Raw genomic sequence first — 12,926 nt, forward strand, 5'->3', positions numbered from 1 at the left:
TGACAATAAAGGTGATGCAAGTGTATAACTTAAAAATAGGTTAGTAGAGATGATAGACAAATATGAAATTGGTGTGGAATGCCATATAAATGCATGATAGCTTGAATAGGTGATATGTGGACATTACCAAGTCATAATTTAACCATAAATGTGGATGCTAGAGTATTCAAATGTGCCATGTTTCATACCATGAAGTGAGTGTAAGTATGTGAGTGTTTAAGGGTGGAAAATAAATTGGAAAATAGCCTAGACATTGTCAACATGGTTAGGCACATGGGCATGTGTCTAGGCCGTGTGTGATACATGGTACGCCCCATGGGCGTGTGATCTGACCATATATCCCCTGCACCCTAATTAATGCAAATAGAATGCCCAGTAGTAAACACATGGGCAGAGAAACAGCCATGTGTCTCAGCCATGTGGAGGACACAGCCTCAGGATATAGGCGTGTGCCCAGGCCGTGTGAAGTCTGCACTTAATTTCAAGAATTTAATTCACCATACAGCCTAAGCACACGGGCATGAGACGTGGCCATGTGACCTTATTTTTTTGATGACGTCATAGTCAGAGAGTTACACGGGCTAAGGACACAGGCGTGTGTGACCACACGGCCTACCCACACGGGCGTGTGACACTCCAAAGTATGAGAATCTTTTAAGTGTTGTAAAAGTTCTGAAAGTTTTCGGTTTAGTCCAAAACCACTCCCAACGTATGTTTTGGGCCTCGTAAGCCTTTATAAGGGACAATTTGCATGTGATTGAAAAGTTTTAAATTTAGATGAAATTTTATGGCTCAGCATTGTATGTTAGTTTACATTAAGTCCGGTAATGCCTCGAACCCTGTCCCGGCGTCGATATGGGTAAGGGGTGTTACATGTAACCATTGACTCAACACCCATCATGAACATGCTCTAATTTGTGAGTCATCTTGGGAAAAGCTCTCTGAAAGTCATAAATGACTAGTTTTCCTTAACAGGAAATCCCATCTAGTGAACCCACATGACAATGTTTACCTTGGGGTGTTGATCTGCAGTAATTCAGTGCAGCAGATTAAACTAGTTTTCACATTTAAGGAGCTTGAATACAAGTATTTTTTGTGATGTTTTACTTAATTTTTCTTAGTTTTATTTATATTCAATAAAATGTGCAAATTGAGTCTTTTATTTACCTTAGGGGCTGAATGAGGCCTAAGTGACACATCCCATTTTTTTATTATTAGTGGCACAAGTTTAAGAACAAGGAAGTGTTTGGTCTAATAGTTTAAATGCTAATTAACTATCGTAGTGGTCCTAAGTTCAAGCCTTCATGTTCACATTCTTTTTATTAAACTTTTACACATTTTTCCTATGTGCTTTACGAGTTGTCGTCCACCTCATAGTCACTATATTTAGGAGGATTCCTTTCCTCCATTAAGAGTCAAACTTACTTTAAGTTGAGGGTGCATCATCCTCCTTTTCACTCTATGTCTCCCTCCCTTACCAAAAGCTCTAATCATTGCCATAGAAGAGATTCATTGAACTTAGACCTAGTTTACCTATCTCAACCTCATATTTCTGTTCCCTCCTCCTTCTCCTCCAAATTTTCTTTTTTTTCTCCCCATTTTCACTTATTTTCTCTCTTATCTAGCCACCACTTTTCTCTTTTCATTTCTTTTGCTCCCTTTCACCATCATGACCAACTTGAGCACCTCCTAGCACCGTGTATTTTTGGCACCACCACACCGCCCTTTTCCTTTTTCCATCTCCAACCCCTGTTGAACCACCACCGTCGTCACCACCAGACCACCTCTGTCGTCGCTGGTGGTTGAATTTATTATTTTTTTCATCCTCGTTTCATTGTCAACATTTTATTTTGATTAATCTTATATCCTCTTACTTTAATGATCCTTTTAGATCACCCATGTAACACCCCTAACTCGTAACCGTCGTCGGAATAGGTTAAGAGGCATTACCAGACTTATAATAACATTCAGAACAATCATTATCAAATAATCATATCATTACAGTAAATGTCATCCATTCACATTCAATAAGAACTTGAATCGAGCATACAAAGCCTAACTCATGTATTCAGGACCAATCTGATAACATATAAAAGTTTCAAAAACTTAAAAAATTTTCAAATTTTAAAAGGTCACATGCCCATGTGAACAGGTCGTGTGCCTCACACGGCCTTAGACATGCCCGTATGTCTAAGCCGTGGCAAAAAAGGGCATACATACTGACTTATCCACACGGACACAAGACACACCATTGTTCCAGGCCGTGTGAAAATTAAGGAGGCTACTGACTTGGCCACACGGCCGACCACACGCCTGTGTGTCAGCCCGTGTGTCACACACGACCAGTAGACACGCTCGTGTGTCTAGGCCGTGTGTCACACATGACCAGTAGACACGCCCGTGTGTCCAGGCCGTGTCAAAACTGGAGGGCATACTGACTTTAATTCGTAAGGTACCCTAGGGGACACACGACCATGTAACATGACCGTGTGTCACACACGACTGAGGCACACGCCCGTGTCTCTGCCCATGTGGACAAAAATAGACCTTTTGAATAGCCAATTTGCCACCCCAATTTGGGTCAACCTACAAGCACCAAACCAAGCATATATGCACAACCATTTCAACCAATATCTATACCAAACCATACATAATTCATGCTATAACATTACCAATCATTTCAGATCTCAATTTATAAATAAATTCATACCAAAAATTAAACTAAAATCATACCTAAACATATGATCAATAATCATTCAATCAAATGCTCAAAACTTACCAAAACTTCTCAACATTTACCATTTCTTTTGGCCATCCAAAACATACCACAATTTCACATTAGCATCACATATCATATACCATTATCAAACTATAATTTCAAACACAAACTAGCCATATCACATGGCTAAATATATACATCACAAAACATAATCCCACAACTTATAGCTTATACATGCCGTACTTTAATATATACATTTTCAAAGTACCAAATAAGGTTCGATGTTGTAGTGATGATCCTTGATGATCCCCAAGCTCACAGTAGCTTCGATATCTATAAAACAAAGCAAACACATACAAAGTAAGCTTTCAAAAGCTTAATAAGCCTTATACAATTAAACTTATCATTTAAATCATATAAACAACATCAAATTATTTATACTTTGGAGCCAAAGACCAACACAAACCTCATATTCATATACTTGGATCATAAATCATCATTTGCACATATACTTACCTTTCATTTTCAAATATAGTACACAATTCGAATGTACCTGAATCGGATACATATTCACTTATTCATTCATTTTCTCAGAATACCCGTTGAACTGTTCGAAAATGTAAGGATACGCAGATAGCTCAGAGAACATATACAATGCCAATATCCCAGACGTGGTCTTACATGTAATCAAACATCGATGCCACTGTCCCAGACAGGGTCTTACACAAAATCAGATACGATGCTGATGTCCCAGACATGGTCTTACATGTAAAACAGAATTCGATGCCAACGTCCTAGACATGGTCTTACCTGAAATCACATAACAAAATCCTATGTCATGACATATGTATCCTAACTATTCCTAGGGTTCGTACGGGGCTTTTCAGACATCGGAACTTTATCGATACTTTCTCGAATAGCACATATTGAGCTTGAATATTCATTCATCACAATTCATTATCATATGAAAAATAATAATTCAATTCAAATACATTTATTGTATATTGACTTACCTCGTACGGATTCGGATGAATGAAATCGGTTACTCGACAACTTTCAACTTTCCACGATCTAACTCTATTTTCTTTAATTCTTGATCTATATAAATTCAAATTTAACTTATTCAATGACAAATTCATTCAAAACAATTCATAGATACATATTAAGGGCAATTTGGAAACTAGCCCTTACATTTTCACATTTTGACACTTTAGTCCCAAATTCACAAAATCAAAAAATACACATAATTTTCATATACTTCTGCTTTTCCAAATATTCATAGCTCTTGTTCAAGTCCACACATTTCATTTATTTCACATTTTAGTTCCTCAATTTACAAATTTCACAATTTAGCCCATTTTATTCAAAATCATCAAAAATCCTAAGATAAAACATATAAAACCAACATCAAACTTTCATATTTCATCATATAACAACATAAAACTCATGAATTTATCCATGGAACAATTCAAGTTCATCATCAAAATCAGAAATTGAGGCATGGGCTTAGTAAAACACAAAGTAACGATCACAAAAACATAGAAATTATCAAAAATGAAACAAAAATGAACCTTCAATTGAGCTTTAGTATGGCCGAACCCTAGCTAACTCTTTTCTTTTACTTTGTATTTTCGGTTGTGGATGAACACAAAATGGCCAAATTTTATGTTTTATTTACTTATTATTAACTTAAAAAACTAAATTCCAATTTTGCCCTTAATGAAATAATAATAATAAAGACTTATAATGGTTGTCCTTAAATGTCCATTAATCATGTTAATGGTCCAATTGCAATTTGAGGACCCTTTCTTTCGAAAGCCAAATCAAATAGGTACTTTAACAAACAGAAGGCTACTTTTAAATTTTACGCGATTAGGTCCTTTTTCAAAATTAAGCACACAAACATTCAAATTTTTAGACGAAACTTTCACATATGCTAATTCACACATCATAAGCATGGAAAATAATATTTAACTATTTTTCTAACTTGGATATGTGATCCCAAAACTACTGTTCTGACTATGGTCAAAACCAGACTATTACAGCCCAACTCTCTAATCTAGTGTCTATTTTGGTCCATCTCCTACCTTGATTTGATCAAGTGTGTAAGTGTGGATTACGTGATCATCCATTTTCCCACTTAAGTGTTTTCCTCTCTTGGCCGAATGGTATAGGGGCCATACGAATTATTTTCACTCATTTCTTTATTTATTATTTATTTATGAGTAACTCTATCCTTTTACCTCTTGAAGGTCCAAATGAAAATCATAGGGGAATCCTTAATTTCGCATCAGAAATCACCAAATCGAGTGTACAAAATTGTGATTTATAGTGATACATCGTTGAACAGATTGGGTTGTGTTTAAATGCAAGAGGGCAAAGTGATAGTGTATTCTTCTAGACAGTTAAAACCATACGAGAAGAATTATCTGATGCATGATTTAGAGCATGCAGCGATTGTGTCTGCGTTGAAGATTTGGCGACACCAATTGTACGAAGAAAAATGTCACATCTTCACGGATCATAAAAGTCTAAAATGCTTGATGTCATATAAAGATTTAAATTTGAGACAGTGCAGATGGCTCGAGTTATTAAAATACTATGATTTGATCATTGATTATCATCTAGGAAAAGCTAATGTAGTTGCTAATGCTATGAGTAGAAAGTCTTTATTTGTTTTACGAGCTTTGAACACGTGATTGACGTTGATTGATGATGGTTTGATCTTAGCTAAGTTGAAAGCTAGACCGATTTTTTACAACAGATTCACGAACCTCTTAAATGGAATGATGTGTTGATAACTAAACAAAAACAGATTGAGTCGACTCTTAATTTAAATTTTCAGATTGGATACGATGATAGTTTATACTTCAAAGGTAGAATTTGTGTTCCGAGAAATTCAGATCTCGTTCAGAAGATTTTACAAGAAGCTTATAATAGTCTCTTGTCTATTCATCCTAGTAGCAATAAAATGTACGGTGATTTGAAACAAAAGTACTGGTGGCCAAGTATGAAACGAGAGATCTCAAAGTTCGTATCTAAATATTTAATGTGTCAGCAATTTAAAGCCGAACATTAGGTACCTCCTGGATTGTTACAACCAATGATGATTCTAGAATGGAAGTGAGAATGTGTCACTTTGGATTTTGTATCGGGATTAACACTATGTTCGAGGAAGAAAGATGCAGTTTGGGTCATTGTAGATTGTTTGACAAAGTCTGCGCATTTCATTCTAGTGTGTACAGATTATACACTCGAGAGATTAGCAAAGTTATATGATGTTGAGATTGTTAGATTGCACGGGGTGCCAGTTTCTATTATATTATTTCTGATAGAGATTCGTGGTTTACACCTTGATTCTAGAGCAAGTTACATAAGGCTCTAGGTACTCATTTGCATTTTAGCACCGCATTTCATCCCTAAACAGATGGTCAATCCAAGTGAGTACTTCAGATACACGAGGATATGCTTCGATGTTGTGTTTTATACTTCGAAGGTAATTGGGAGAGATTTCTACCATTGGTTGAATTCGCATACAACAACAGTTACCAATCGAGTATAAAAATGGCACAGTACAAAGCTTTGTATGGTCAAAAGTGTCGAACTCCACTGTATTAGACTAAGCTCAAGGAGAAAAAACTTCACGGGCTTGAGTTTGATATAAGAAACCAAATATAAGGTTTAAGTAATTCAAGACAATTTGAAAGCAACTTCAGATCAATAGAAATATCATGTAGATTTAAAATAAAAAGACATTGAATTTCAAGTCAGCAACAAACTGTTCTTGAAAGTCTTGCCCTAGAAGAAAGTTCTTCAATTCAGTCGTAAAGGAAAGCTAAGTTTGTGTTTTATCGAGTCATATAAGATCACTAAAATAATCAGGCTAGTAGAAAAGATCATATGAAAAATGTAAACGATTCTTTCGTTTCCTTGGGTCACTAGCCATCTGCCGGGAGTTTCGGGGTTAATACCGATATTTTAGCAATAAATCCAATAAATCTAAGTGTAGTCCTTGGTGTATTGATCTTTTTTGGAAAGGGAGTGTGTGCTAGTTGTTTATTTCAAGAATAGGCTGGATTCACCCAATTGTACTTTTTTTCATTATAACTAGGAAAGAAAAGAGTACATGATCCCATGAATTACTTCTAAATAAATTTTTAAAATCATATTATAGAACCATAGCATTTCGTGATTCATTGGTACATCAATTTTGATTCTTTATTAACCAATAATATGGGACCATTAACATGGTTAAGGCCAAACCCGTTTGAAGTTCAGATGCAGTAGGGTACTCTTTCTACTACTATGTTACTAAATACAGAAATATTTTCAAAACAAAAATGTTTTTTCGATATAAAACACTCATGTCAATAAAACGATTTGAGCCTCTTTTTCCAATGCTGAATCGATGACCTATGTATAAAGGAGAAGAATTCTTTGAATTTGAAGAAAAAGAGAAACAACTTTGCTAAAAATTACAATTATACATTATACAATTCTAAGAACAATTAGAAATTCCAAATTATATTTAAATTTTTATTTTTATTTATTTATTATACTTTTTAATAAGTTGAATTAATCAAATTCAATTTTTCTCGTTCTATCTCAGAGTATCCATTCACTTGAAACTGATCCACCTCCATTTCTACTTTCCGTAAGCAGGCCTGGAACTTTTCTAGCCGTTCAATAGCCCCCGCGTAGTTCTTTTGAATTTCGAATAGTATTCAAGATCCTCTCTTTTCGATTATCTAATAAATCACTCAATGAAAGTAGATTATCTTTCCATTCATTTTTTTATTTCAAAAATTCCATGATCCCTTCCCGCCAAACATGAACCTTTCGATTCATTTGGCTCTCACGCTCAATTATTTCTTATTTATTAGGAATTAATTCACAATATCTTTTTTTTCTAATGTAATGAGCTTACCCTCTCCCTCTCGTCTCTATTCATATTCCAAAATATCAAAACTGATTACTAATCCAAGACCAGAATATTTGGAGGATTCTTCTGACCAAAAATCTTTTATGCATTTATATATTTTATGATTATATAAATGAAATGATACATTATAAGTCTAGATAATTAGAATGAAACTTTTTTAGACTCTAATTATCTCTATTTAGAACTCTAAACTAAATAGAAATAAATTTAATCTATATTAAATCTATTAAATCGATCGATTAAATGAAATCTATATAAAAATTTTATATAATTTAGATGTAAAATATACTAAAATATAAAATAAACTAGAAAATAAAAATGGAGTCAAGTAATATTAGTAATATTATATTAATATAACTATTATATTACTATATTAATATAAAAGAAATATAACTAAGATATAAAAAAGATATTAAATATATAGATAAATAATAAATATATATATAAAAAATTTAAATCAATTATTATATTCTTAATTATTAGATTCCATCAACATTAGCTTGAATATTAGATTAAATCGGCATTAAAAATTAGAAAAAATTCTAGTTTTTCTAAATTCAAGTCTATAATTCATATTAATAATTCATATTAATTATTAATAACTAATAGATAGTTAATAGATAAGATCCTAATAGTTTGCTAAATCCTTATGGATACCAATTTCTATTATTTGAGCTCGCTTAGCTCAGAGGTTAGAGCATCGCATTTGTAATGCGATGGTCATCGGTTCGATTCCGATAGCCGACTTTCCCTATTTGTTTGCTTTTTGCCTTTTTTACATAATTTAGATTTTTTTTTTTTTTGAAATCAAAGAACCAACAGTGAAAAAGCTTTTTCCCCTTTTCTTTCCAAAGGTCAACAATCTGTTTATTATCTCGTCGAAACTTCCAATTAGGGATCAATTTGAGGAGTTAGATCTTTCCAGAATAAATCAAGGAAAAAAAAAAGTAAACTTTGAGGCAAGCGGGCTATTTCTTTGCAAAATTGTGCTCAATTCCATATGTGGCAATTCCGCTAAGATCTCTTCGTTAGTTGGGGAAAGAATCCACACGAATCGGATTTTTTGAGGAACATATCAAGAGAGAATTGGATTTGGTTAGACAATGTATGGTTGGTAAACAGGGATCGATTTTTTAGCAAGGTACGGAATGTATCGTCAAATATTCAATATGATTCCACAAGATCTAGTTTCCTTCAAGTAGCAGATTCTCGCTAATTGAAAGGATCTTTTCATCAATCCAAAGATCTTTTCGATTCCATTAGTAATAAGGATTCGAAATATCACACATTGATCAATCAAAATGAGATTCAACAACTAAAAGAAAGATCGATTCTTTAGGATCCTGCGTTTATTCAAACGGAACGAACAGAGATAGAATCAGACTGATTCCCTAAGTGCTTTTCTGGATATTCTTCAATGTCTTGATTATTTACGGAACGTGAGAAGCGGATGAATAATTGTAACACCCCTCACCTGTACCGGACACCGAGATAGGGTTCTAGGCATTACCAGACTTTACATTTTGAAACGTACCAAATTGGGTCACCAAGTTTTCCTCAAACTTTAAGCTTTTTATCCATGAACAACTCATCCCTTATATAGGACTTCGAGGCCTATAACATACCTAGAGGCAGTGCGGGACAAATTTGGGTACGTTCGATAAACCTTAGGCTCCTTAGGAAATTTTTCCTTATCATAAAGTGTCACACGCCCGTGTAGGTGGGCCGTGTGGACTCACGCGCCCGTGAGACTTGTGGCACGGCCATGCCCTTTAGCCGTGGGCAACACTGACTTATCAACATGGCCATGGCACACACCCGTACTGCCTACCTGTGGACAACACTGTCTTTTTAACACGGCCATGCTGCACGCCCTTGTGGCTTGCCCGTTTACAATTTTGAGCTAAAATTTTAAGTGCAGGGGACACACGGCCATAGTACACGCCCATGAGAGGGAACTGTGTGTCACACGCGGCCTAGACACACGCCCGTGTGTCTAACCATGTGGACTCTAATAGGCTATTTTCCAAGCCTTTAGTCACCCCTTTCTACTACTTCTGCTTAGTAGTTACCAAATTCAAAGTAAAACACAATTATACACTTGTAAATAATCTTGATTAAAATAGATGTATGGAAACCTCATATTATTGGTTTCATACATGATAGGTTATTTCCCATTTAGTGTTTACGGGTTCCCATGTCACTTTAGTTGATCCGAAATTGGCTCGTTCATGCGACTCATTGCCAATTGGTAACGACCCATCACTTGTAAATAAAACCATTCATAAATTCATAGGTCATAGCCTACTTCAATTAAGCCAATTTTCGTGGCCATATACAAAGAGATAAGCATATTTTTAAATGCATTCATTTGGAAAATCAAATGACACATATAAAAAAATACTCAAAAATACTATACATGCCATTGAACAAAACAAACAAAGTCTTTATACCAAAACTTGTCTAGTTGATAGTGTGTTGACTCTCCAATCGTCTTCCAATCCTTTCGAGTCCTGGAGCTCTGTGAGACAAGGAAAAAGAGAGGAGTAAGCATTTACATGCTTAGTAAGCTCGAAAAATAGGAAAGTAAACTTACCAAGTATTTAACATGCACCCACAATAGATAAGGAAACCAACAATTATTAAAAGGTTCCCTATTACATGCACTCAATCAGTAAGTTAGTAACATAATCAAGCATCACATAATTTAACTAGATGAGATCATCAGTCAACATCTCATTTACACAAACATCTCATGTTAATCTCGTTGAGTTTCTAGGAAATCTCGATGGAATACCCATTAGCCGTCAATTCATACGAATGATCATTCCCTATACGCACTCCTGCGAACCTCACATTTTATGGCGGGATTACCAGTCCAGGCTAAATCCCCTATTTTATGAACTCATAAGGTGATGTCGGGATTACCGATCCAGGCTAAATCCCTTATAAAAACAAACACCCTTAATGAGCTCAGATCTAAATTACCAGTCCAGGCTAAATTCAGACCCTAATTGGATTACCCGTCCAGGCTAAATCTATAATGCACACATATTCTTCGGGAGGCTTGATCATTCAAGGAACACCCGTCTGGGTTAGATCCTTCTCATACTTGAGATTACGGAATACCCGTCCGGGCTAAATCCTTACTGCAACACATGCAGGATCTCTTTACACATATCAATGAGGGTTTATCCATCGAATTCCCTTTGTCAACCTTATCCAAGACATTTTTCACATGTTAATATCAAATATGCATTTCTATGATATTTCATGCTAATAATAAATGCAATCACCATGCATTCATAAATTATTCAATTATGCATATTAGGGGTTTACTTTAAGTTATCCGAACTTACCTGGTATTTTTTTCAGAGTTGTGTTTTGGTTATTTCGAAACCTTGCGTTTACCTCGATCGACCTCTGAAATTTGTTCCTCGAGGTCTGTAACAACAAAATTTAACTCATTAATACACTACATTATACATTTCAAGTTTAATATCTACCCCCGGTCCAAATGACCATTTTTCCCCTAACCTTTCACATTTTTACGATTTAGTCCCTAGGCTCGTATAATGAAACACATGCACTTTCTATCTTACCCAAGCCTAGCCGAACACTTTTCCTTCTTATAGTAGCCCACATTTTCCATTATTTTCTCATTTCTACCACACATTCACATCTTTTGCAGAATAGTCCCTATAAGGGTTTTTCATGAAAATCAACTAGGAAAGGATGTTTAATACACATTCATCCTTCATATTCCTCCATAATCCATCAAAATACAAGCAACTCATGCATGGGTAAATTTTTAAACATAAACCCTAGCATAAAATATGGGTAGAAATGGAGAGAGCAAGCTATCGGGATTTCAAAACTACAAAGAACATGAAAAACGGGGCTTGGAAGCACTTACTATTGAGCTTGGAAAGCTTGAAAACCCTAGCTATTAAAACCCTTGAAGTTTCGGCTGGAAAAGGAAGAGAATGGGCTGATTTTGGTTCATTTTTCCCATTTTATTTCATTAAAATACCAAATGACCAAAATGCCCTTAAGCCCTTTCCTTAAAATTCCATCCATGCAAGCCCATTTTGTCCAAAAACTTAGAATTTGGGCAAATTTCTCTCCAAGACCTTCTAATTCATAACCCAAAGCAATTTCATACAATTTTCTTCTAGAATTCAAGTTTTACAATCTATTCAATTTAGTCCCTAATTTCCAATTGAACACCTTACTCAAAGAATTTCTTCATGAAACTTTAACACATGCATATACTCATATTCTAGGCCTCGTAAAAATTATAAAGTAAATATTTTGATGTCGGATTTGTGGTCCCGAAACCACCATTCCAACTAGGCCCTATTTCAGGATGTTACATTTCCCCCCCATTAGGGACTTTCGTCCTCGAAAGTCTTACCAGAAAAAAGATTCGGATATTGACTTCTTATAGTTTCTTCTGGCTCCCATGTAGCCTCTTCTACACCATGTCGATGCCGTAAAACTTTTGCTAGAGCCACATCTTTCTTTATCAACTGTTTAACTTCACGAGCCAATATCTTAATAGGTTTCTCTCCATAAGTCATGTCCAGTCAAATTTCAATCTCAGTCGGTGAAATTATATGAGAGAGGTCTGATTGGTATCTCCTTAACATGGATACATGGAACACGTCATGAATCTTTTCTAGTTCGGGTGACAACGCCAACCGATAGGCTAACGGTCGAGCTCTTCCGGTGATCTCGTACGGTCCGATAAACCGTGAACTCAGTTTACCTTTCCGACCAAATCTCAATACCTTTTTCCATGGAGATACTTTCAAGAATACTCTATCTCCAAATTGAAATTCAATTTCCTTTATTTTTAGATCAGCATAATACTTTTACCTATCTGATGCCACTTTTAAACAATCCCGTATCACTTTAACCTTTTCTTCAGTTTCTTTAATCAAATCAACTTCATGAATCCGATTTTCCATAAGTTCTATCTAGTACAATAGAGTTCAGCACTTTCTTCCATACAAGGCCTCATAAGGCGCCATCTTCAAACTTGTTTGGAAACTATTGTTGTAGGCAAATTCTACCAATGGCAGGTATTTTTCCCAGCTACCCTGAAATTCAAGGATGCAACAACGCAACATGTCCTCGAGAATCTAAATCATCCGCTCAGACTAGCCATCAGTCTGAGGGTAAAAAGCTATGCTAAAGCTCAACTTTGTACCCAAGGCTTCTTGTAACTTCTTCCAGAATCTCGAAGCGAACCTCGGGTCT

The 12,926-nt window shown here is 35.3% G+C and overlaps 1 non-coding gene across 1 annotated transcript; it reads left to right on the forward strand.

The window, feature by feature from the left end:
- Positions 1-8,335: 8,335 nt before the first annotated feature.
- Positions 8,336-8,408, forward strand: TRNAT-UGU (transfer RNA threonine (anticodon UGU)). The gene has a single exon. It is a non-coding gene; the product is annotated as a tRNA-Thr (tRNA).
- The last annotated feature ends 4,518 nt before the right edge of the window (positions 8,409-12,926 follow it).

Source organism: Gossypium arboreum, chromosome 8 (assembly GCF_025698485.1).
Source record: "Gossypium arboreum isolate Shixiya-1 chromosome 8, ASM2569848v2, whole genome shotgun sequence".
In the NCBI taxonomy this organism is placed as follows: Eukaryota; Viridiplantae; Streptophyta; class Magnoliopsida; order Malvales; family Malvaceae; genus Gossypium; species Gossypium arboreum.